Source organism: Prionailurus viverrinus, chromosome A1 (assembly GCF_022837055.1).
Source record: "Prionailurus viverrinus isolate Anna chromosome A1, UM_Priviv_1.0, whole genome shotgun sequence".
NCBI lineage: Eukaryota > Metazoa > Chordata > Mammalia > Carnivora > Felidae > Prionailurus > Prionailurus viverrinus.
Window position 1 is genome coordinate 54648102 of NC_062561.1, and position 27375 is coordinate 54675476.

Below are 27375 nucleotides of genomic sequence, written 5' to 3' on the forward strand. Positions count from 1 at the left end.
ATCCCCTTACTCCCAACTCAGGCCAGTGACTGCGACTGTGGAGCTACCAGGGACTGGGCCCCTGTCCACGAGCACGTGACCTCTGCTCCCTGCCTCAAGTCACCTGCAGGTGCTTGGCTAATGTGTCAGGCTCGCAGAACCCTCTCCTGTCTTAGAGTTCCTCAGTCTTGCATGAGCTTCCCTTTTCCCCCACTTGCCTTGAGAATTTCCTGTATTTCCTTTCTAGTCCCGCTCTGAGAATTTCTGTCCTCACTGCCCTTTATCACAGGGACTCCAAGGTGCCTGAGACCTGGTCCGTTGGCGGCTGTGTCGTTCTCAGCAATAACCCTAGTCCTCTACACTGCTACTTTCTTTTTTTTTTTTTAATTAAAAAAATTTTTTTTAACGTTTATTTATTTTTGAGACAGAGACAGAGCATGAATGGGGGAAGGTCAGAGAGAGGGAGACACAGAATCTGAAACAGGCTCCAGGTTCTGAGCTGTCAGCACAGAGCCCGACGTGGGGCTTGAACTCACGGACTGCGAGATCATGACCAGAGCCGAAGTCGGTGGCTTAACCGACTGAGCCACCCAGGCGCCCCTACACTGCTACTTTCAACTGCTTTACTTTATATTCACATTTTGGGGACAGCCACTGATGATGAGAAAATTGACTTTAGTTTTGGAAAGGGTTGATGTTAAGAACCTTTTTGATAATACATTTGTATGCATGGCTTCAACTCACACAAAATCAATATGTTGTCTTTGCAGGTACAAAACGAATAAAATAACAAAAAAGATAGGTTGTTTCCTTCTAATAAACACAATATAAACAATCATGTAGTAAATCTCTACATAATTAAATGCACATGGAGAGAATGAAACTTCAAACCCATTCTTCATTTATATACCTCAAGAAAATTAACCTAAATTTTCAAATTCCTATAGTCTAATGAGGAGGTTTGCCACCTTAAAAATTTTCCCATGCTTATTTTTTCTAAAACTAAAATACTGTTGGATAAAAATGTGGAATCAAGGCCTTCTGCATATACATTTTATTTATATAAACCTTTTTTTTCCCCTTTAATCAATTCTTGTGATTTGCAATGATAGGCAAGTCAGGTATAATTTTCTCTTGGTTATTGCATTCATACACTCATGCAAAAATAATAAAATGTTTTATTTTTCTTTCTTCACTTTACCAAAATTGGTGGCTTACATCATACTGAGAGGCCCACATGAGTATTTGTTTTTAAATTAGGACCATATTCTCAATTCGCTACACAATAAAGGGATTATACATTTAAAAGAACTGTATGCAATCAAGAAGAAATTTTAATTAATCACAAATAGAACTGGCCCAATGGAAATAATTTGACCCGACAGTTTGAGGTTTGATCAGCATAACACAGAGATTAAGAAGACTTTTGACCTGAACAGAGTCGGAATTGGTTCAGTCTGGAACTTTAGAAAGGGAAAGCTAATGGGTTCAAATCACACAATATTATTGTTTCCCATAATGCTACCGACCCATTAGCAAACAGTGAGAAACTTGCTTAGTTTCTGTAGAAACCATCCAGAAGCATGTATAGCTCCAGTCCACAATGAAGCAACAGAGATTATGCCATAACAAACTATAATCTTTCTCCCATGTTCTTCATGTGTAAAACACTGAGCCAGTTCCTTTGAAGCACTAATTGACTGTCTGTATCAATTAGTGGCCTGATCGCTTTCTAGCTTACATTTATGTCTCCACAGTAACCAATTGGCATTTGGAGGAGGATGAGAGTACTTACTGGGAAGTATTTAAACAGGTACAACATAAAAGAATAACTGAAATTTAGGAACAAGGCTCAGCAACTCATATTTTGCAATAGGAACTTAGTGTGGAAAAGCTGAAGATTTAACTAAAATGGAATCCTTTATTAAAATAGCAACATGATATAATAAATATATACATGCAGTAAAAGGCAGAGGATACGGTGGGGAAATGTGGCTTTGATGCCAGAGAAACCTAAGTTTGCTTTTCTTGTGCAGTTTCTTAGCTGATAAGAAACTATCGGTGCAATCTCTCTGAGTCTCAGTTTACCCATATGGTAACTGGGTCTTTGTGGGTCTATTGGGGGGAATTAAATACACTAATACATGTGAAATGATATAGATAATTCCTGGCCCATGCTATGTCCTCAGTAAATACCGGACATTGTCATCATCACCATGATGATGGGCTGGAAAGGGGGGAAGGAAAGTGCAATATGATAACTAATGCTTACCATTGAAAATAAACAAAAACCACAATCACCTTGAAAAAAATGATAGACTTGTTCTATGTTACTCCAAAGGGCGAAACTATTTCCATCAAATACACTGAAGTTATGATGACAGAAGCTTTAATTCCATATAAACAAGAACTTTACTAACAATTTGAATGGAATGGAACCTGAAATCCACCTGATTGTGGATAATCCCCTATTAGATTGTTAGAGATAGAATGATGCTTATACTGAAATAACAGGGGCCTAGAGTTTCTATGAGCTAAAATATTTTTTAATGTTTATTTATTTATTTTGAGAAAGAGTGTGCACATGAGCAAACGCACATGAGAGAGTGGGGGAGGGGCAGAGAGACGGGAGAGAAAGAATCTGCACTGTCAGTGCAGAGCCCCACACAGCACTGTATCCCCCGACCCGTGAGATCATGACCTGAGCTGAAATCATGAGTCGGACGCTTAACCGACTGAGCTACCCAGATGCTCCTAAAATATTTTATAATTACAATATTTCTTATTAAAGTAAAAGGACAATTTCCTGAAATGGTTAGGTGATAAATACCAATAGTTATAAAGGTATCATCCATATAATAATGACAGAAAACTGGACACATATAAGTTTATAAGAAATGAACTTCAGAAATTAACTTAATATAGGATTAACAGTAATAAGATTATTGAAGTTAATACTAGGATTATAATAAACAGATTGAAAATATTTTTGGATACATACTATTATAATTTGACGTTGTGAAATTATATAAATAAGTATCAGTATATTAACAACTAAAAGCCATCCAGCTATAAAAAAAGATGAACAAGTAATAATTCAACATAGAGTTTGTATATAATTTCCATATATCAGAAGGATAGAATTTTACTGAAAGTGAACTGGTCAATAATTACGATTTTCCACAATTTTATGTCATTAAAGTTTTAGCAAGTATAGTTCTTTCAAAAATCTCTGAATGACTCCAGATTTTTCATAGTGAATAGAAGAAACACACATAATCATTACATTCACTCTATGACCAGTCAAAACTTTCGTAATAAACCTCTTTAGTAAACAAGAATGTACACAATTAGAAATATGATGTTTCTTGTCCTGTTTTTAAAAAGAAACCATGGGATATCAGTGTGTTTTATTTCTTACATATGTACACAGTCTGGAATTAAGCATGCATTTTCATGTAATTCACACACAAGGAGTAATGTGCTATGAATCAGCAGATGATTTACTGGAGATATTGATAGTTGAATATTGATTGAAGGAGGAAGCATAGGACTAAGGTAAGAAACATGGGGTCCAGTCATTATTTTGGCACTAATCAGGTGTGACTTTGGGAAAATCACCTAAACTCTCTGGTTTCAGTTTCTTCACTGAAAAACCACTAGTTCTCTCAGAGTAAACATTTTTATAAATTTTAAAAGTATAAATCTTATAATAGAATCCATTACTCTTTCTGAGACCCGGTGAAAATTAATGTCCAACTTTAAAAATATTATGTTGTTTTCCCTTCTAAATCCATGAGTGCTTACTTGATATTAAGGGATCTGATTTTGAGAAAGATATTTATTTTGGAGATTGAAAGCTTAAGGTTTCCAGATATTTTAGCTAGAAAGTGGTGGAGGTGGAACTACTCTCATTTCCCAAGCTTATACCATCAAGAAAAGGAGATCTCTTGAGCAAGTTGGCACTGCCTTGGTCTGCTAAAAAGCAGCATGTTTTTTAGCTCTGTGACTTCCCTGAGGTCCCTTGTCAAGTACAGAGCCTTTTGGCTTTCTTAAATTTAAGGTCAACTTTACCCATTTAGCTAACTTCAGAACTCATCAAAGTTTCCAAAATGCAAAAGATCACATGAAAGAGGACATATTTTTCTAACATAATTTAAGTTTGTGGCACACTGATTTCCTCAGGACACATTTTTGTCTATGGGTAATAGGGTCGTTAGGAGGAAGCATTCTTTTTTCTTTTTTAATTTTTTTTTAATGTTTATTTATTTTTGAGACAGAGAGAGACACAGCATGAACGGGGGAGGGTCAGAGAGAGAGGGAGACACAGAATCTGAAACAGGCTCCAGGCTCTGAGCTGTCAGCACAGAGCCTGACACGGGGCTCGAACTCACGGACTGCAAGATCATGACCTGAGCCGAAGTCGGCTGCTTAACCGACTGAGCCACCCAGGCGCCCCAGGAGGAAGCATTCTTAAATAAAGAGAAAAAATAGCAATATACATTACTAATATAGGAAAACTTTATAGTAATGAATTATATACCCCCCCAAATTGTGACACACTATTTTCTCAGTTTTTGTTGATTTCCTGTAGCATATTACTTTGAACTCTACTTCTGTATAGATTCCTTTTAAAGGATTTACACAATGCAAGATTAATATAAATCTGCTTGGAATACTGTCACATGCCCAAGCCTAAACAAACCTCAGGTATAAAAAAGGAAATAATGAAATTGATTTGAAATAGCCATGGTTCACTCCATGGGACTGGGGTATTCTCATTGTTTATCAAGACCCAGGCCTTGTCAGAGAGGTAGGAATAAGTTAGAAGGGAAGAAATTGGGAATAATTGGGGGGTAGCTACTCAGCAGGTTTGTTTCTCAGTTGTGCAAGCCAGGGTAAGAAAGTTTGTGGCTTAACTGTTCTGAACCATAGTCATGGTTCACTCCATGGGACTGGGGTATTCTCATTGTTCTCATTGTCATTATTATCCATCTCCAATTCCACAAATAAGATATACCTTCAATAGAAAAAAAAACACCCTATCATTTAGAGCTGTGCTTCTCAAATGTTAAGTGAATATGAATTACATGAAGATCTTTTAGACTTGCAGATTGTGATTCAGTATATCCAGAGAGTAGCCTGAATTTCTGTTTTTCAAACAGCCCCTCAGGTCATGTCCATGCAGCTGGTCCAGAGACCACGTTTTGTATAGGAAAGCATGTGATGTCAATCTAACTCCACTTCCTTGCTAATAAACACCAAGTGCTCAAAGAAAGTAATCACAGACAGTTCTGGAATTACAAAAGAAAGTATGATTCTTTGAAGTTTAAGATGAAATCTTTGGATAACACAGGATGTTGTGAGCCAATTATGCCATTGCTATTTATATGTCTTTCATTGCATAGGATTTTCTTGCAGGAGCCCTATGCATATTATTTTTCTGTAATCAATGTAATTAGAACCAAGGACAATTTAATCCGATTTCTATAGTTCCTAATTTCTAGATTGTGGTTTATTTTCCTGATGTAGAATAAAACATAAAGAATGTAAACCTTCAAATTTCTGTTTGACAAAGGAAGGATGTGGTTAATCTGGACAGAAATTAATATATATTGCTATTATTTTCTGAATTTTATGAGGAGTATTGAGCAATGATTAAATAAAAGGTTGGTTGACATTATTTGATAAGAATCTAATTCAAGCATTTGAACCACTCAGTAACATTAGCAACAGAATATCCTATGGAGTTTTATAAACCAAGTTCAGGCCAGATGTTTTAGTAGGCTATATTCAGTTTCTCTGGCTATGAACTACAATACACAGCAACTCATTGAAAAGGAAATAATTTAGGCAATCAATATAGTTTAGTAAAATTGATTTTTTATTTTTTTTTTCAACGTTTTTTTTTTTAATTTTTATTTTTGGGACAGAGAGAGACAGAGCATGAACGGGGGAGGGGCAGAGAGAGAGGGAGACACAGAATCGGAAACAGGCTCCAGGCTCTGAGCCATCAGCCCAGAGCCCCACGCGGGGCTCGAACTCACGGACCGCGAGATCGTGACCTGGCCGAAGTCGGACGCTTAACCGACTGCGCCACCCAGGCGCCCCTAAAATTAATTTTTTAAAAAGAACTGCATAAATGTTACATTGACTTTACTTGCATTTCATTTAAATTTTTTTTTTAAGTTTATGTATGTATGTATTTATTTACTGACAGAGAGAGAGGGAGAGAAAGAGAGAGAGGGGGAGCATGAACATGGGAGGGGCAGAGGAGAGAGAGAGTCCCAAGCAGGCTCTGCACTGTCAGCGTGGAGCCCAATGTGGGGCTCAAACTCAAAAACCATGAGATCACGACCTGAGCCGAAATCAAGAGTCAGACACTTAACTGACTGAGCCGCCTGGCCCCCCTACTTGCATTTTCATACTGTGAAAACATACTCATACATAACATCTCAAAATATGTCGGAAATGAAAGAAAAGACAGGAACAATGGCTCAGTACCTAGTACATAGAAACCATTAACTATTTGTATGGGATAGCTAAACACCATTTTTGAGAAACTATAGCAGGTGCTTTTGATACCCTATGTCCCATCCGTATGTATACCTCTGATTTGAACTATAACAATGGGAAAAAAACTCCCTGTTCATTGACAGCTTTTCACCTCAAATGTTTATCACATATCTTTCTAATCTTTTGCCTCAGGTTCTTCTCAGTAGTTGTCTCGAGGAGTCTGCTCAGACTTATGTGCAAATGCAGCCTGAAAATCAAGAGAAAATTCTCAGAAGTGTTCTACAGACATACTTTGAAGATATTTCAGGTTTGGTTCCAGATCACCACAGTAAAGCAAATATAGAAATAAAGCAAGTCAAATGAGGTTTTTGGTTTCCCAGTGCATATAAAAATTATGTTTAGGGGTGTTTGGGTGGCTCAGTTGGTTAAGTGTCTCACTCTTGATTTCAGCTGGGGTCATGATCCCAGCATCATGAGACTGAGCCCCTCATCCAACTCCATGCTAAGCATGAAGCCTGCTTGAGATTCTCTCTCTCTCCCTCTGCCTGTCTCCCCCACTCATGCTCTCTCTCTCTCTCTCTCTCCCTCTCTCTCTCAAAATCATGTTTACACTATACTGTAGTCTATTAAGTGTGAAATAGCATTATGTCTAAAAAAACAATGTATATACCCTAATTAAAAATACTTTATTGCTAAAAAATGCTAACCACCATCTGAGCTTTCATTAAGTCATAGTCTTTTTGGTGGTTGAGATTCGTTCTGGATGTTTATGGCTGCTGACTGATCAGAGTGATGGCTGCTGAGGGTTGGGGTGGCTGTGAGAATTTCTTAAAATAAGACAACAATGAGGTTCGCTGTATTGATTGGTCTTTCCTTTCACAAATAATTTCTCTGTAGCATGCAATGATGTTTGACAGCATTTCACTCACAATAGAACTTCTTTCAAATTGGAGTCAATCCTCTCAAACTCTGCTGCTGCTTTATCAAATGATTTTATGCAATATTTTAAATCATTTCTTGTCATTTCAACAATCTTCACAGCATCTTCACCAGGAGTAGATTCCATATCAAGAAACCACTTTGCTCATCTATAATAAGCAACTCTTCACCTGTTAAATTTTATCATGAAATTGCAGCAATTCAGTCACAATTTAGGCTCCACTTCTAAATCTAGTTCTCTTGCTGTTTTCATCACTTCTGCAGTTACTTCTTCCACACAAGTCTTGAACCCTTCAAAGTCATCCCTGAGGGTTGGAATCAACTTCTCCCAAACCCTAGTTCATATTGATATTTTGACCTCTTTTAATGAATCACAAATGTTCTTAATGCCATCTCGAATGGTGAATCCTTCTATAGAAGCTATAGCCTTACCAAATGTATTTCTTCTTGACCCATGGACTGCAGAATGGATGTTGTTTTAGCAGGCAAGGAAACACTTCTCTCATTATTTATCTCCCTCAGAGTTCTTGGGTGACCAGGTCCAGGTGTATCGTCAGCAAGGGGTAATATTTTGAAAGAAATCTTTTTTTTTTGGGGGGGGGACCTATTATTTTCAGAATGGTCAATGAGCATTGGCTTCAATTTTAAGTCACCAGTTGTACTAGCCCCTAACAAGACAGTCAGCCTGTCTTTTGAAGCTTTGAATCTGGGCATTTCTTCTCTTCTCTAGCTATAAAAGTCCAAAATGCCATCTTCTTCCAATAAAATCTGTTTCATCTACACTGAAAATGTTTCTTTAGTGTAGCCACCCTCATTAATTCCTCATTATTCATTTGTTCCTTGGAGTAGCTCTTCTGATTTCCTTCAAGAACTTTTCATTTGCATTCGTAACTTGGCTAAATGTTTGGCACAAGAGGCCTACCCTTTGGCCTATCTCAGCTTTTCAACATGCCTTCATCACCAAGTCAACCATTTCTAGCTTTTGATTTAAAGTGAGAGACATGTGACTCTTCCTTTCACATGGACATTTAGAGGCCATAACTTAGGGTCATTAATTGGCCTGATTTCAGTATTGTTGTGTCTTAAGGAATAGAGAAAACTGAATAAAGGAAGAGAGATAGGGGAACAGATGGTTGGCAGAACAATCAGAACACATAAAACATTTATTAAAGTTACTGTGTGATATGAGTTTGTGGTGCCCCAAAACAATTACTGTAGTAATATCAAAGATCACTGGTCACAGATGACCACAACAAATATAATAATAATGAGAAATTTGAAATATCGCAAGAATTACCAAAATGTGACACAGAGACATGAAGTGAGCAAATGGTATTGGAAAAATGGCACTGATAGGCTTGTTGGACTATGTGCAGATATGTGAGAGGCAGTATGTTCCATTGAAAAACTCCAGAACTTTCAAACTTGATACTCACTGAACAACTCCTCATTTATTAAAACACCCACCCCCGCCGGCCTTGGTAACTGTAATTGTGTCCTCTGTGTCTATGAATTTGACTATTATAGATACCTTAAATAAGTGGAATTATATAGTATTTGTTTCCACTGTAACTGGCTTATGAATGAGCCTGGAGGACATTATGCTAAAGAAAATGTTCTCTTGATGAAGTTTTATTCTTGCAAAATTTCAGACAGAATATTCTTCATTGGAACTCACATCATTTTTTTCCCCTTTACTCCTTGTGGGCATAGATAGTTTTCTTTAACCTCTCTAAATGATTAGAAGATGAGATAGTCTATTTTACTAAGCATAATTCACATAATTCAAAGTAGTGGAATTATTTATAGGATGATAATAAAGAACTTTTATATGCATAATAGTCCATGCATAATAGTCATTAAATTATGCAAGACAGCCACTAAGTAAGTCATAGTTGGGTGAGAAAACATGTTCCTTAACTCTTTACTTTGTAAGCCTTAATCTTACACCTTGCCATGTCTCTAGTCTAAATAAAGTTAATATCTAACTCATAGGGATGATTTGATAATATAAGAAAACTGCCTTGAAATAGTGGTTGTTAAAAAAATCTATGATGATGAGCCTTTTAACTTCCATTTTTGCTTAATAATTAACTTAATACAATTTTATTTTTTATTCTACAATATTTATCAGTTGTCTTTTTTTTTAAGAGAGAGAGAGCAAGTGGGGGAGAAGAGCAGAGGGAAAAAGAGAGAGAATCTCAAGCAGGCTCCATGCTCAGTATAGAGCCCCATGTGGGGCTTGATCCCATGATCCTGGGATTGATCATGACCTAAGCCTGAATCAAGAGTCTGACACTCAGCTCACTGAGCCATCCAGGCACCCCTCAATTGTTTTCTACTATGCTAAATACAATATGACATCAAGATAGATAAAATTCATAATATATTTAATGAAACATACTCTTGTATTGTCAAAATAATTTCTAGTTCATATATTCCTTGGCTTATCCAACAGACAACACGACAGTATTAAAATTTGTAAATAGGTAAATTGAAAGCGTAGTTGAATATAATTTTGGTAACGGATTGATATTTTGCACCAAGACTTGATTGACACGAGCTAATAATTAAACACCTACATGCAAGATACTACATCAGGCACTGTGGAGGATATTAAAAAAAATGTCTAAGGCATTCCTCAACATTGAAATCAGTAAAAATCAAGGATGAAGGGAAAGATACCAGGTTTGCAAAAACATGAGGCAATGGTAATCACATATGAATTTAGTGTAGTTTTTGCTTTTACCAATTTGATCTATTTTGTTTTGCATTTCTGGAGATAGGATTTGCTAAGGTCAATACACAAACTTACTATAAATAGGGAAGATTGAACCTTATGAGACTACCTGCATCCCTTCAGATGCCAGTCACAAGCTCAGGTTGTCACTTGTGTTTCTGACCCTCTGACCAACTGGTTATAGATTGGAGGTTCCATCAATCCCCTCCTTAAGTTGGATTGATTTGTTAGAGTGGTTCACAGAGCTCATAGGAACATTCTACTTACTAGATTTCTGGTTTATTATAAAAGGATTTAAGTTGGGAATAGCCAGTTAGAAGAGATGTAAGGGCAAGGTATTGGGAAAGGGAGTGTGGCTTCCATGCTTTTTCCAGGTATGCCACTCCCCCAGTACCTGTTTACCAACCCAGAAGCTCTCTGAACTGAGTTCTTTTGAGTTTTTATGGAAGCTTCATTACAAAGGAATGATTGATTAAATCATTGGCCTTGGTGACTGATTGTACTCAATCTCCACCCTCTTTCTCCTCCCCAGAGGTCAGGGGGGTGGAACTGAAAGTTCCAACTCTCTAATCACATTGTTGGTTCTCCTGGGCAACTAACTCCCCATCCTTAGGTGCAGTCCAAAAGTCCCCATATTAACATAACAAAGAAAACCTTTCTGGCTCTCCTCACAGGAAATTCCAAGGGTTGTAGGAGATCTGTACCAGGAAAAGGGTGAAGAATAAATACAGTTGACCTTTGAACAATGCCGAGGTTAGGGGTGCCAACCTCTATGCAGTAGAAAATCTGGGTATAACTTTTGACTTCTCCAAAACTTAACTGATAGCAGCCTACTGTTGACTGGAAGCCTACAGATAACATAAACAGTTGATTAACACATATTTTGTATGATATATGTGTTACATGCTGTATTCCTGCAATAAATTAAGCTAAAGAAAATGCTATTAAGAAAATTATGAGGAGGAAACACATGTACAGTACTGTATTGAAAAAAATCCATAGACAAGTGGACCCATGATATTTGAATCCATGCTGTTCAAGGGTTAATTATATATATTTTTTTAATTATAAGTCACTGTGTCACAGATCACTTTTTCAGGAAGCTCAGAGAAGTTAGAGACAGCGACCTTACTTTGGAAGCTACAGAAATTACTGTTACAGAAGATGGCATTAATTCTTACTAGATGTTGCATCAATACCTTCCATGAAACATGGCCACTGTTTACACACAGTGCACAGCAACAAAACACAACAAAAAATGCAGGGAGTTTGTGTCAACAGAACATCTTTCAAACATCTATTTTAAGCAGACTGGATTCATGACAGTCATTTGTTTAGAATAGTTCTGTAAATGGCAAGAAAATGATCAGTACACATTTGAGTTGTCTCAGTGGTTGGACCATGAACTATGACATTTCTTTTTATTTTTTTTTTATTTAAAAAAAATTTTTTTTTCAACGTTTATTTATTTTTGGGACAGAGAGAGACAGAGCATGAACGGGCGAGGGGCAGAGAGAGAGACACAGAATCGGAAACAGGCTCCAGGCTCTGAGCCATCAGCCCTGAGCCTGACGCAGGGCTCGAACTCACGGAGCACGAGATCGTGACCTGGCTGAAGTCGGACGCTTAACCGACTGCACCACCCAGGCGCCCCTGAACTATGGCATTTCTTAAAGTAGTTTGGCATTCAATGTCCCATCCAGACTGTATAGGTACAGATACTAATAAATTAATTTTTCCTTTCACTATTTTTTCATTTCTGACTTCATCAGCTTTTTATTAGTTTCTTTTTTAAAATGTTTATTTTTAAGAGAGAGAGAGAGACAGAGACAAAGCATGAGCAGGGTAGGGGCAGAGAGAGAGGGAGACATAGAATCTGAAGCAGGCTCCAAGCTCTGAGCTGTCAGCACAGAGCCCAATGTGGGACTTGAACTCAAGAACCACGAGATCATGATCTAAGCCGAAGTCAGACACTCAACTGAACCACGCAGGCATCCCTTTATTAATATCTAACACATATTTAAAAAGAAAGTAGGGATGCTTGCGTGGTTCAGTTGGCTAAGTGTCTCACTTGGTTTTGGCTCAGCTCATGATCTCATGGTTGGTGAGTTCAAGCCCCACGTTGGGCTCTGCACTGACAGCCTGCTTGGGATTCTCCCTCTCTGCCCTTTCCCCTCCCCCTCAAAATAAATAAATAAAAACAAAAAAAGAAAGAAAGAAAGAAAAAAAGAAAGAAAACACAGAAACTGAAACAAGAAAAGCATGACAAACTAATAACTTTACTCATTATCAAGCCTCATCGAGTAAGGTCTGCTGGAGTCAATGGCTGTTCGTATCACACTTCAGCCAGAGCTACAGCTCATAGGAGACCCTAAGGCCAAAGATGTCTTTAGGCATGCTTGACAAGGAAAAAGTACTGCATCTGGGCTCAGGCAGAAAGCTGCATTACCTATATGACTTATTTATTCTTGGGCCACCTCTCAGCTTTCCTGTTTGTTCTGTATCTTACTGAACTGAGGTCTCTGAATTGGCCGTGAAGATGCCACTGCCACCACTAGTGGACAGAACCTCCACAGCTTTCACTATGAATCCACTGTCACTGGACAGATTCTGCACAGTGCTTCTAGAATCACATGTGCATGTTGCATCAGGACTCTGGGCATGACGGCTATTGCTGCCACTGCTTTCACCATATTCAATTCTGCAAACCCTTGCTTTTCTTGCCTTACTTGTTTCTATTTTGAAGTCTGTGCCGAGGGCATTGGATTGACTGCTGATTTCATGTGTCCACACCTTAGCTGCATGAGCGGTTACAAAAACTTTTCAAACTTTCAATGATGGGAGATGTTCTCTGTCACACATAGTAGGTGGAGGATTCTCTAGACACAACAAAACGCAGCCCAAGAGGATAAAAAATGACCACTGCATCTCTCTTACAAAGCAATGGAGAGACTATTGTACTGGAAGTCAAGAGACTGACTCTTTACACCTGGCACTGTCACTTCCTTGGTTTTTCACTATGACTAGTTAATTTTACTATTTTGGGCCTTGCTTTGCCTATTACGACATGGGGTTGAAGAACATAATCTTCTAATTTCATATCTACTATAGATCCTACTTTGATCTAACACTTGTGTACTCTTCCAACCAGTTTTTGTGACCTTTGAGAAAGATCCTACCTGTACAATGATCCCTTTTCCCCATCATTGGTGGCCCAGTAAATGAGAGGGCAAAATTAATAATAACATTCATATATTTGCATCATCTGTCCCCATTTTTGCCATGGCTATAAAAACTTTGTCAGACTACTGATCTTATCAAGTTAAGAAATATAATAGAATTTTTTTATTTGAAATGTTTATTTAAATTATTCTATTTCATAGATAATCACAATACCCCCGAAAAAGCGACATCACCTTGAATGAGTTATCAAAATTTAGGAAGAAACAAAGTTCGTTATTTTGTGTAAGAATGTTTATGATTCTTTTCCCCTGCATTCTATCTCTTTATAACACTTATATGTCTAACGGTGTGGTGAGGTCAGTTGGGATTTAATTTAAAAATTGTTTTACCTCTTCTCTCCTACTGTCCTATTGGGGGTCAAGGACAGGAAATACATGGAACCCAAGGCAATGATGGTACAGGGCACTTTGTGATGTTCATGTGTGGATCCTGACACTAACAATTAAATAGTGATTTGCCTGGACTGTCTATGGTGTGTTTTTCACACACAAATCAGTAGGAGATACAGACAACCTCAGGGTTTATGACCCTGACCATTTACCTTTGGTATTCTTTGACAAGGTGTATGAAAGAGACTTGCTCTGGAGTCTCAAACAATCCCTTACACATGAGAAATTAGGTCTTTGTGTTAGAAATAGACTTAATCCAAGGTGTCTAATTAATAAGAATCTGGTTTTGGTGATAATAGAAGATTTGTTTCTCGGGTGAAGATGAATTCACATTAAAATAGGTATAGCTGCAGTGTGTTTGTTTTGGATTTCATACTGGTGGTACCAGACAGATCTGAATGGTACAAAACTGGTTGCTTAGATTCTATCCCTTGAGGTGGTTTTAGTTTCGTTTCGTTTCATTTCAATATCTGCTTGTTCCTCATCACTACCTTCACTAACTTATGGGAACAAAGAGGCAGCTTTGTCAGAAACAATTTATAAGCTTCAGTGTGGCACTTCTCAGAGAACCAATCCCACGATGTGCTCTCAAATAAGCTCTTGTTTGTTTCTTTATGAGTTTGGGGGGTTGGGTGAAGAGAAGGTGAAAGAACATAAGTAAAAAAAAATCAAAACTGAAGCCATAGTAATTCTCTTGCTTGTCTCCAGGACATCCGGAGATGAGCTTTTTTTGTGATGGTCTGTCTTGACTAAGGCCCCCAGTGGATGTTAGGTAGTAAATACTAAGATTTTGGCTGTATCATATATATTAACCACAGCAAGTGAGTTGAATTAGTTAACAAACAAAGAAAGATGAAGGGAAACTCAGATACCTATTGCATGGAAGATTTTCCATCAGATGAAGGAAAAACTTAACTATACTACCACAAAACAAGGACTTATCCTCCATGGAAAGATGGAGTCAGTTTTAAGAAGAGTAAGAAGGAAAACTACAGTTAGGAAATAACCTTCACAACTCTGTAAGTAAACTAAAAACTATTGCTGAAGTTGTGGATATTGGGAAAAAACTCAGTGAGACACAGAATCATCTTTACACACAGGATTTGATGTAGTGATCGAATGACAACCCATTATGAAACAACAATAACAACAATAAACTCAGTGGTAAGATGTATTTGTTCTTTAGGTAAAGGAGAAAAGGATGTAGGTAAAAACCATGTTGAAATTTATAAATACGACCCATTTAAAGAAGTCAGGAGATCAAAGCAAGGGCAGTCAAGCTTTTCTACTACAAGTATATGGCTTGCATAGAAGAATATCTGCCATTAAATTACAACAGTTACCCAGGACCTAAAATTTGAGAAATGAAAAGATTTTAGGGAGAAGTGCAATTGATCCATGTTGCTCCACAGAGGATGTGGATAATAGTTTTGGGAAATACAGGTAACAACTGAAAGTTGGGTAGTACAAATTTCCACTTTAAATATCTGTCCTAGGGATTCTCCAGATTGGGAAATGTATGGAAAGAAGATTAACTCAAATAAAAGAAGAAAGAAGGAAGGAAGGAAGGAAGGGAGGGAGGAAGGAAGGGAGGGAGGAAGGGAGAGAGGAAGGGAGGGAGGGAAAAGAGAAAGAACGAGAGAAAAATAAAGAAAAAGAGAAAGAAAAGGAAAGAAAGAAAGGAGGGAGGAGAGGAGAGAAGGGGAGGAGAGGAGAGGAGAGAGGAAGGCAAAGGGAGGAAGAAAGAAAGAGTACAATTAAGATTCCAGACTTGTCTTCGTCCCTCACACCCAAATCACTGGTGCTGAGAATCGGAAGTCCCTATGTTGCTCTGAAATTCACCTTAGAAGCACAAATGTAGGTTTTAATGATTCAAAATTAAGCCCCTTTTATAACTCATTTATCCTATCATGCTGGTTGCCTTCCATCAAGAGCCAAAGAAAGTAACCAAAGATGGGGGAAAAACCAGAGGAAATTGAAAGGAAGGGACTCAAAAACTCAAGGAAGAGCTGACGTCATTCTCTCTTTCAAAACTGTCATAATGCCAAGTTCAGGTTAAGGGTGAGAAGGAGGGCAGAATAACACAAAAACTTGGCTTTAATTTACCTTGTGAGAAATACAAATAACTTATTAAGAAGGTAATAGTGGGGCAGAGGTGAGGAGAGAGCCATGCCATGTAGGTGTTGGTAAGAAGAAATAAGGGAATATTTCCTAATAATTCATTATACATGGGTACAATTTTAATTAAGCAGAATTATTAGAAACTTTTATTGGATTTACATTTTTATTAAATGTGGCTTTGGTAACCTGCAGGAATATTTTGCATATATTGGCATAGATTTTTTGGTAGGATTTCAAAATTACTGTATGTGGCTTTTCATTAGCTACAGGCTTTTAAAGTTCCAAGTTATATTTGAAAACAAAGTAATATTTAAGGGAATTATTGATTTTTTAAACTGATACTGTGACAAAATAGAATTCCAGAAAAAACGTAAAGTAAAAAATTTTATAAAGTAAAGACAAGGTGAAATACCTAACAGTGAAAGACTTAAAGAAGTGCAATGAAATCTAATGAATTTTGAGATAAGATTGAGCAAACCTGTGACATATCTTTCCAAAACTCCACCTTACCTTATACCTAAATGCAGTCCAGACTGTTCAGATAGAGTTCTTACTCTACTTTCTCAATGTTCTCCAAATCCTTTTCATGTTCGCTCCCAACCATACCTGCATATCCCCTAAACCATTATCATACTTTTATCCAACCTACCATTATTCAATGATTTCTACAAGCCAGTCATAATTCCAAATACTCGGTAATTTCCTGGTGAAACTTGTGAGGCATAGAGGTAGAGTCTAATGAAATAGAAGCTGCCTTATGAAAACTGACTTATTAAAGCTGGAATATTATTTCGTCAAGATAAAACTGATATCTTCTGGTGAAGTAGATGGTAGAAATAAACCCTGTTAAAAAAAAAAGTAAAAGAATTAGATGCAGACAAGTTTGGGAATAATACATGGCATATGAATGGGTAGTATTTGAAGATCCTACTGGTTCTTTTTCATTTTTCATCTTCCTCTACCCTTCTGTAGCATTTTATCTATTGACCAAGGCCTTCCGTGACATGCACTTTTCCTTGGCTTCCCAGAAGAAACACTCTTCAACATCTTTGAATCCATTTCACCACTCATTCCATAACTCCTTAAATATATGCATTTATGCAAATCCTCTTCTCTCCCATAATCTCATTCAGCATTAGGATTTAACTAAAACTCCTGTAATTATCAGCAACTCTATTTTACTAGCATTGCAAATGGAAATGGGTGCATTATTAAATACCTCATTTTGCCAACCCTTTCTATCTCCATTCTTCTATTTATCCAGGCTCAATTTGAGAGCCTTAACTTTTTGCTGTTTGGCTCTCCAAAATTAATTAGTTCAATTTTCACATGTTTAAGCATCTTTTAAAGTCTCTTAAAACTTCTCATCTCCAAAACCCAATGCTGGGCTGTCTTATTTGACCTATATTATTTCCGTATTTTAGGACTGGTTTCCCAACATCAGTTTCTCCCAGTGGCCAACATCTTCCTTTGCAATCCATTGTGTTTGGGCTTTTAAAGTACTTTTATTGAAGCCTATCTCGTGTCACCTCACTGCTCCCAAACAAACACAATCAGACTTCTTATGCTCCTTACATTCTAAACTAGAATTTTAAATAAACTTTTAATGTTTTTTATTTTTGAGAAAGAGAGAGCATAAGAGGGGGAATGACAGAGAGAGAGAGGGGGAGACACAGAATCCAAAGCAGGCTCCAGACTCCAAGCTGTCAGCACAGAGCCCGATGTGGGCTTGAACCCACGAACCATAAGATCATGACCTGAGTCGAAGTCAGACACTTAACTGACCGAGCCACCCACGTGCCCTGGAATGCATTTATTGAGTAAGGAAAATTAGGCATAGCTGAAATAATGCAATTGATAGGATATTTCCAGGCACATAGATTAAAGAGACTGTTGAAGACTCTAGAAAGCAAACTGCCACTACTGTGATTTCCATAGAGAAATGTTTTCTAAACTTCAAAAAAAAATTATTTATGATAAGCTTTTTAATACAAATATTCCTAACTTGGATTCCTAACATGCAGCTGAGATACATAAAGGAGGAATTATTTTATTACAGCGGATTCTTTATTAAAATAAAAAAACCTCACCAAAGTCTTCTACAATCAAAAATTTGCTGAGACTATTAAGGATTTTATATGATTTCAAAAATGCTGTTTCCATCAAGCTTTCCAAATGTGTACTATTAAGTACAATATCTTTACCTCATTGTCAGTTTTGTAAGGTTCTAGTATCTATCTTAAATACAATTTTTTGAATTTCTGTGTCTTAGCCCATATTTAGAATTAGCTCTTTGCATATAAAAATAGACTAAAAAGGTAATTGTACCTTTTAAATCTTTAAAAAGTTTGATCTGACTTTCATTTAAAGTTGTGGCAAAAGTCAGAATTAGTTCCCTTTTGGTACAAAGCTCTTACCACTTACCCATTTGTTATTTTTAATTTTTTTGCTTGTTTTCTTTGAGAATATCAGAAATATCAGGCATCATTTTTGTGAATAATTTTCCAGATGTTGCCCCACTAGTTATTGGTACAAATGCGTTTGCAGGAAAGTTTAATTGGTGCTGTTAATTCAACTCAGGATCCTGTTTATTTTCCTAATTGCTGCCAGACATTGAACGGGTGGCTAATATATTAGAAACCTCCTGTTTTCCTGAACCTTTGCCTTACCCACTGGCAATTTTGTTAGGGAGAAAAATCTGCTTTTCATTTATTTTCCCTACCTTGAAAGCACTTGCCTAAGCTCTGGCAACATTGTTTCTGAAGACAGCGCTTGAAAAACTCTCCCCTCTTGCATCTTTGGGTATGACAATACCACTTCATCCCATTTGTCACAAATGTGTGACTACTATTATTGTACGTGTATTATATAACAGCATTATTCTCATGACAAAAGAAGTACTTTTGAGCTGAGTAATTTCACATTGTGAGATACTCACTATAAGCGGTGTACCAGGATAACAGAGAAGTAGTGCTGTCAGGGGCAAAGGGTCAGATGTGTGAAGGGGTCACAATAACACCGCGGGAGGAGCGCTGGAGTGAGGAAGGCTCATGATGCCCTGGAAACGGGGGAGGTCAGATGGCTCTCCAAAATGCTCCGACTCACAAAATTTAACAGTAAGATTTTTGTTCCATATTTTACTCTATAAATAACTGAGAAACCGTGTAAGAGAAAACAACTTTGATACTTTTTTTTTTTGGCACATGCTATTTCTTTCTCATCATTTCAATGTTTTCTAATTTTGAAGTGGTCCCTTCAGAGAAAAAAAAATAGTTCTCCCTTCTCCCTGCCTCTCACCCACTTTTGCTAGATAAATATCTTCCCCAAATACTTAATATGCCAACAGTGTTTTATTTCAAATACTCAAGATCTTTTATTGCTGTCTTTTTCATTCAGAAAAGGAAGTAACACTGTAATTACCTACTGGGCTACCTGCTTTGTGTCTACCCAGTGAGATTGCACCACAAGCACAGTGTTTCCTCAGATTTCAGAAAGCTTGTTTCTCATTAGAAGAATTTAAAAAAATGATTAACTAACATCACATTTGCTTTCTGCTGATTTCTTGCAATTTTGTCCTCTGGTCCTTTCCTGTTTTCTGGGACCCAATATACTCTTTCTACCTTTATTGTGAATTGATCAGTCACCTCTCCTTCCCAGGTCTTCACCCAGTTAGTTCCCTTTCTTCTGAGACTATGACAATATTGCTCCCTTCTTATCGCTTATTGTGGTTCCGAAGAAAGATGTCCATTTACTATTGCTAAAAATCCCACAAACCAATCTTCTTTTCTAATATTTCCAGTTCTATGATCTTGGGAAAGTCACTTCGCCTGTATGGCACCTGGCATTTTTATTTGTAAAATCAAGGTTTCAACTATTTGACATCTAGAGTCCATTCTAAGTCTAAAGACCAATCTTTATCCTGTATTACCTGTCTCTTCCTATTTTTTTATGCACTCATTCTATGAGGCTAATATAATGATACTGACTTCAGTCAGAAATGCTGTCACTTTCGGGGTGCCTGGGAGGCTCAGTTGATTAAGGGTCCCAATCTTGATTTCAACTCAGGTCATGATCAGGTTGTAAGATCAAGTCCTGCATCGGACTTCATACTCTGTGCAGAACCTGCTTGGGATTCCTTCTCTTCCTCCCTGTCCCTCCCCCCTCTTTCTTTCTCTTTCTTTCTCACTCTCAAAAACAAATAAACATTAAAAAATAGCTAAATATTTAATGCCTAATTTAACCAGTGGCTTCTTAAATTAATATAGTGATAATTTATAATCAGCATTTCTTTTAAAAATATTTTTATTTGATATTTTTCTTAGTAAACATTGATTCTTTCACATATAACATTTCTAGCTGATGGAAATGAATAATTTATACTTTCCTAAGTTCCCTTCCCTCCTTTCTTATTTCTAAACTCTTGGTAGAATTCTACCCTTATTTCAGAAAATAATTTTTTTATAGGCCTCCTGTTTTTATTCATTGTGCTAATTAGATTTTCAGAGCCCTGTATTATTGTGTTATGATTTAATAAAAATATACAATCTTTCTCTTAAACACACACACATATTATACAAGTCTTACAGAGACATATTCAGGTTGTGCTTTTATTTTTGCAACAGTAACAATCTTAATATAAAATAAATCACTTCCTTTCCCCTGCATATGTCAGTCCTTACCACTTGAGTCATTTTCTTCACACCCTTTCACTGTACAAACAGATGTTATATGCCAACTGGAAGAAAACGTGCTAGCAGGCTTTGTAGACCACCTGGCTACCTGCACAGGGTTTTGCACTCCCATGGCCGCTTTTTCCACCTTTGTGATTCACTTAGCCTCGTTTCTTGTTCAGCTCTATAATAATTTCCAGCAGCCAAAGCCAATTGACTTTGTGCAGAGGAATTAAAGAGGGACGTGATGGATTATGTCACAGGACAACGAGCCATGTTGACCCTTCCCCATTAAACATTTAGTCCGAAGCCTGTTAAATACCTCGTATGTCAGTAGAGTTCCTCAAGGTTAAATATATATTTATAGATGCAATTGGAAAACATTGCAAAGGAATAGGGTATCTCTGAAAATACTCTGTGAAATTTGTCTGTGATATATGCCCAACCGCCTAATAAATAGAATCCAGGAAGAGAGCTGATTTCTACAGCACGGTTGATTGTGCTTTGTCTACACAACACGGACAGGATCCACAGCTTCTCCCTGGCAACATGAAGTTTGAATATGATTTTGTCTTCCCTCCACAAACACTTTCCTTTACTCATCTCTATTTCTATTAGGACATCTTCCCAGTTTCTAAAGCTCAAATCCTTAGGAATATCTGAATTCTTTCTCCTCTGTTTTCCATGTCCAATTAGTGGCCAGATACCGTGAAATCACTTTCATATCCTTTCTTACATGCATTGCTTTCCTGGAGTATGGTTGAAATACGGCTACTAATGTTCTAATTAGTAGTCCTCTGTCCAGTTGTGTGCCTATTCAGATACATATTGTACATTGATGCCACAATCTTCTCAGTGTTCAGTGCTGATATCGTTTTCTTCTTTGAGAATTATAGTAGCACAGACCAGAGTATCCAGGTGTTTGAGTTCTGACTCCATTATATGTGACTGTAGGCAAGTTACTTCAGCTCTTTGTGCCTCAGCTTTCCCTACTGCAATATAGGAATAATAACAGTGTTTCTCATAGAGTTTCTTAGGGGTAAATGAGTTGTTAGATTTAGAATACTTGGAGTGGTGCCTAGAACACACTGAACTTTAGATAAATCTTTTCCGGTATTGTTTAAGAACTATCAATGGGTTCCTATTGGTTTTAGGGCACCTTAATGGGAGAGCCAAGATTCTGTGAGATCTATTCACATATTGTGCTTCAACATACAGTTTAGCATCTGGATGAGAGGAGGTACTGACTAAAGGTTAACTGTTTTTTAAGATACCTTTTAAGTGGTGGGTTGGACAATCGATAGAAAGATACAATGCTAATAAATACTTCTTTGGAATAGAGAGACAAAAAAGCTAACTTACTTGTTTTTTTTCCCCCCTCTCATTATCTGCATACTATTGATTTTATTAGGAACTCTGTACTTATCATAATTTCATTGAAACATATTTCCAATGGTACATCACAGTTATTTCAAATGTTTAGTTTTTTGCCTCTTCAACTGTACTGTGCTACCTTAAAGGGCCTGCACATATCATTGCCAGCAACAAACATACTGTGTAGCGTTATGCGCAGCATAGAATAAGTGTGCTGAGAAACTCATCACTAAATATTTGAGGAAGTGGCCATCGAAGTCACCTTGCTAATCACTTTTTACATACCTCTTCTATGAAGTGGTTTCATGTATATTTCTTTGCAAGATGCAGTGGAGTTGATTGTGAAAGGTACTGAGTAAGGGGACTTATTTTTTTTCTTCCTCAGCAGGCATTAAAGCAAAATTTGGGAGTGGGGATAGCATAATGACTATAATTTAAGCTACTGCACTGGTCCTTACGAAGTGTCTGTACATTTAACACTCCATATGGTAATTATAACTTCCCTAGAATGAGTCACGGTTGTTTATGCTTTCATAAATCAAGCAGCTGCAGCTGAGCAGACAGACTCCATATTAGCACTTCCTCCTAAGACCATGAATGTGCTTAAAAGATTTTTGCAAATTTCTCTTGAATTCAAGTTGTTTGTTAAAAGTGATAGTTTTATGAGACTGCCACATGGAAAATGTCCTTCATTCTCAGATTTTCCATTTGTGATATAAATCCACATGTAGAACCATTTTTAGAGAGGCATTAAATCTGATATAATAACCCCCAGCTGAGTTTGATAAAAGGAGACCTTAATTTACAGGTAAAGTATGGTTATATGAAATGACAGCTAGGGAAGTTATGAGTAAGACTTTGAAAAAAAATACACATTAACTGGTTGATAACTTATTTCCTGCATTCAATCTTCTGACTATTCAGGGAAAATCCTCCTATAACAAATGCTAGCTGTCCAAGTACTTTCTTTAGCATAATTACACAGGCTATTTTGAAATTATATTGAAATATATGGAATCTAAATATCTTTTATTAAAAATGTTAGATATCTTGAGGTGAATATCTAATAATGATACATACATAGAATATAACTGTGCTATCTTTGGTGAATTATTTTATACCTCAAGTTCAGTTTTATCAGCATGAAATGAGAATATCCAATTCCATCATGAATGTTTAGACAAGAGAACTTGGAAAGAGAGGTAGCTCTGTATAATAGAAAACAAAAATTCCCATTAGGAGTAAAAGAAAGTATGGTCACAAAATTTTAACTCTGAGAGGATGTTTAGTAAATAGGCAATTAAATGATTTAGAAAATAGTCACCAAAATTGTTTCTTCTTCTCTTTCTTCTTCTCCCTTCCTCCTCCTGCTCCTTCTCTTCCTACTCCTTTTCCTTCATTTATTTTAGCTAGAAAGGATATAAAATAATTAACAGAATAATTTCCCCTTATTTTAGATTTGCAAACTGAGAAGCATAGAGGATAAGTGAAATTTCTATGGTCATCTTTTGACAAAAGATAAGACTGGGAATTTAAATTAGTTCTCCTGACTTCTTTTCATTGCTTCATTTCAAGACCTGGGGTCTACATTCTAGTATATTGCAGATGGAATAGATGAGTTCTCTGAGAAATTAATGAGATGGTGATCAGAAAAAAATTAATGAAGGCAATGAGTAAAAATGTCAGATCGAATTATATTTTGTTACTTCCTTTCTATAAAATAATATTCTAGGGGTGCTTGGGTGGCTCTGTTGGTTATGCCTCTGACTTCAGCTCATGATCTCATGGTTTGTGAGTTTGAACCCTGCTGGGCTGACAGCTCGGAGCCTGGAGCCTGCTTCAGATTCTGTTTCCCTCTCTCTCTGACCCTCCCCTGCTTGCACTCTGTCTCTCTCTCTCTCTCAAAGAGAAACATTAAAAAATGAAAAAAAAAATAGGAGAACCTGGGTGACTCAGTTGGTTGAGCATCTGACTTCGGCTCAGGTCATGATCTCATGGTTTGTGAGTTCAAGTCCCGCGTCAGGCTCTGTGCTGACAGCTCAAAGCCTGGAGCCTGCTTCGGATTCTGTGTCTCTCTCATTCTCTGCCCCTCCCGTTCATGCTCTCTCTCTTTCTCTCTCTCAAAAGTAAATAAAAATGCTAAAAAAACTAAAAAAAATTAAGCTAATATTCCATTTCTAAGATACATTAACTAGTTTTTATTTGATCCATTCTTTTATGCTTTTGTATTTGCAAAATATATTAAAATTATCCAAATGTCCATACCAAGTGCTATGGTAAAAGCAAGTATGATACATTTTGATTGAATTAAGCATAGCATTTTCATTTCAGATTTTGGTTGTATGTCCTGCTCTGTAGTAGTACACACAATTTTGAAACTCAAAAGATATGTCCTGCTCATTCTGAATATTGATTGAAAAGATAAACTGAATGACCTTTTCAGCATTGATATTCTGAACTGATTATAAAGTAAAAAGGTAAATGAAATAATTGCCTTTGGGAGTGAATAGTTTTTGAGGAACTACTTTAAGGCAAAAGAGAACTTACTGGAACACTCTCTCATTTGTACTAAAAGAAGGGTTTCCTGCCTTCACAGCATGAGTCACCATCCGGGGTGCTGATGTGGCTTCTCATCAGTTTTCTCTTGCCTCTTCTCAGTCCTGCCACTTAGTATAGATTCTGGGCTTCCCACATCCTCACCAAGAAGCATATAAAAACTCTCAGGCTGAAGATTATTCTCTCTGATTGAAGGATTGTTTAGTAATCCAGACCATTTTTGTTATTGCTACTTCAAATCTATTCTTCTGTTTGTTTTGCCTTGTCCTTTTCCACTTATTTGAAACGTTCTTTCCCCACTGACACTGAAACGACCTTCTTGTCCTACCTTCTGGTTTCCATGTGTATCTATTTGTTCATGTTATGCCTCCCTTCTGGGCTTAGTTTTCCCTGACCCTCTAGCTGCATGTGTTTATCCATATCTAATTTTGACTCAGATTTGTTATGAATAACCCTCCTTGTCTACCTCGACTAAACTTCTCCAATCCTTGCCTTAAATGCACAACTGGCTGCATTCTATGGTTTAGCAGAAAATTATTAAGTATATTTTTTCAAGAGATTGAAGAAATTTTCAAAAATATTTTATAATTATAATATACATTACATTATTTGTATATTTTATATTTTGTTATAATAGTATATACTGCAATCATTTTACAATGGCATAAAAATTTAGCAGCTTGTCGTAAAAAACATCAGTGATTTATTGAGCATTTATATGTCAGGCACAGCACAGTTTTGTTTTGTTTTTTTTTTTTACGTATGTTGTTTCTTTCATTCATTATAATATGACTTGTAGATATCAAGAGCTCAATGTTTTATTTTTTTTTATTTTATTTTTTTTTATTATTTTTTTTTCAACGTTTATTTATTTTTGGGACAGAGAGAGACAGAGCATGAATGGGCGAGGGGCAGAGAGAGAGGGAGACACAGAATCGGAAACAGGCTCCAGGCTCTGAACCATCAGCCCAGAGCCCAACGCGGGGCTCGAACTCACGGACCGCGAGATCGTGACCTGGCTGAAGTCGGACGCTTAACCGACTGCGCCACCCAGGCGCCCCAAGAGCTCAATGTTTTAAATTAGTATGCTGAAAGTGGGAGAGGCTAAATTGTTTAGCTTAGTTTTCAGTTATTGAGCAGCGGTTGAGGATTTGGACGCAAGCGCACTGGACTGAAAGTTGTACGTAGTTCCATAACTATTCATGTGGGTTTTAGTCTAACCTTACAGGGTAAATTCATAGATCCTGCTATTGTGCCTCATCTGAGACACTGTATTACTGAACTTTGGTATTTTAATGGATCACTGTATCTTTTGGCCTGATCATTAGGTGGCTGTTAGAACATCTTGTGGACACTATTCATTAATGATGCCATGTGTAGATTAGTCTGCATTCCAAATATTCACTTGGATGTATTGATACTCAGCTATGTATAAACTGGGCTCTGGCTGTTTTCCATATTGCACTGACAGAACCAGAGCAGATCACTGCTCATTTCTGGATTTGCTTTTGATCAAGTGTTTTAGGCTGGAGTTTCATAAATTCATGGGTTACTGGTATTCTTTGAATCACCTGAAAAAAGTGCATATGTGTGTGTGTATTGTGTGTGAATTTTTAAATAGATATATTTACCTATAGATATATTCATTTATCTATATAAATATGTATTCATATTAATATATTCTTTTTATTGATATATTCATCCAAATCTCAAAGTGGTTTGAGTTCATAGACTTAGATTCAATAGGCCAATGTTCAAAAATCCACTATTAAGTATAAATCAATTCCATCATTATGTTCTTTAAGTATAATCAGACAGCAATGAATTTACTAAAATATAATATTACTTAGTTGCCCTTTTCTTCTTAACATGTGATTATACAATGAACTCTTGAAGTAGTTGACTTTGGAATATTTATGTGAACATTAGTCCTCTCACATCAATCCAGGAACCTTGGTTAGAAAGGAAATGAGATTCTGTAACTGTAAGAAAGATACCCTTTCTGCCTCCTGTACAGCTAGACCAGGATGGTGTTCTGTCAGCTCACTTAATCAGGTCCTCCCAGGTATTTATAATAATCTCAGCCTCAGATCTTAGAATGAGCAACAGAAATTTCAGAATTTGGTTTGTCAGTAGATGCCAAAGAATATAGAATTATTCTATAGAAAGAGAACACAATATGTTCTATAGAATATATATATATTTGAATATATATAATATATATAAATAAATATATATATATATAATATATAGAGAGAGACATACATATATATTTGCCCCTTAGTGTAGGGAAGGAAAAGAAGGGAGAGATTAGAGTAGGTAGACAGAGAAAGAGAAAAGGTGGTCTAAATATTGCAAACAGGCTAATGAACTTCTATAAATAGAAATTAAATTTTAACTTGTTTACTTTCTTAACAAAAGAATTCAATAATATTAATAACTAATATTATTGGGTTTTTATTTGTATTCCTTCATCGTGCTAATGAATGTCCTTATTAACTACTTAGTACAACTATTTGAGGTGATGTTATCATTATACAAATATGTGACCAAGATCATAGAGGTAGTAAGAGGCACAACTCAGTCTAATTCATATTCTTATCCAACTCTTTCTTCATATTATTCTGTAAATTCCTTCCAGCTTTCCTGACTTGAGTGGCTGTTGTATTGTTCCAAACACACTACTTCTACTACTACTATTAATACTACTAGTGCTTGTTAGCTTATTTTGGTTAAAACTATGAAAAAAGGTTGAGTTTTCTATTTGTATGGACTCCAATGCAGAGATAAAGAATTCTTTGACAGGTAAAGAAAGAAAAAGGATCTTAGCAGGCAGACATTTGGAGTC

General features: G+C 36.7%; 1 long non-coding RNA gene across 2 annotated transcripts in view; it reads left to right on the plus strand.

Moving 5' to 3' along the window:
- The window catches only part of LOC125170739 (uncharacterized), a 136237-nt gene that overhangs the window by 49361 nt on the left and 59501 nt on the right, over positions 1–27375 (plus strand). Inside the window, exon 2 of one of the 2 annotated variants that reach the window (XR_007154080.1) lies at positions 6688–6802. The exons of the other annotated variant lie outside the window; for it this stretch is intronic. This is a non-coding gene — a long non-coding RNA (uncharacterized LOC125170739). The remainder of the gene's footprint in view (positions 1–6687; positions 6803–27375) is intronic. 2 annotated transcript variants of the gene reach the window in all.